Genomic DNA, 557 nt, shown 5'->3' with positions numbered 1-557 from the left:
TTAATGTCTTCTGAGTGTTCTATTTTATAGATGTACCTTTTTTTTTTTTTTTTAATCAAGCGTCAGTTATTTCCCATAAATAATTTCTGGTTTGTTACTACTATAAACAGTGCTCCAGGGATTTATCCTGGTAGTTGCATTTTTGTGTACATGCTTATTTCCTTACAATAAATTCCTAAAAAGTATTTCTTTAAAAGTTGAAAAACTAATTCATTAGTAATCCCATTCAATGCCTAATAGGGGAAGTAGATATGGCTCAATGGATAGAGCACCCGCCTACCACATGGGAGGTGCAGGGTTCAAACGCTGGGCCTCCTTAACCCGTGTGGAGCTGGCCCATGCACAGTGCTAATGTATGCAAGGAGTGCCACGCCACGCAGGGGTGTCCCCCACGTAGGGGAGCCCCATGCGCAAGGAGTGCACCCTATAAACAGAGCCCCCCTGTGTGCAAAAAAAAGCCCACCCTGGGTGGGCTGCGCACATGGAGAGCTGGCGCAGCAAGATGACGCAACAAAAGACACAGATTCCCGGTACCGTTGACAAGAATACAAGCTGAC

The sequence above is a fragment of the Dasypus novemcinctus genome, chromosome 21, assembly GCF_030445035.2.
Source record: "Dasypus novemcinctus isolate mDasNov1 chromosome 21, mDasNov1.1.hap2, whole genome shotgun sequence".
Taxonomy (NCBI): domain Eukaryota; kingdom Metazoa; phylum Chordata; class Mammalia; order Cingulata; family Dasypodidae; genus Dasypus; species Dasypus novemcinctus.
Note: the sequence above shows the minus strand (reverse complement) of the source record.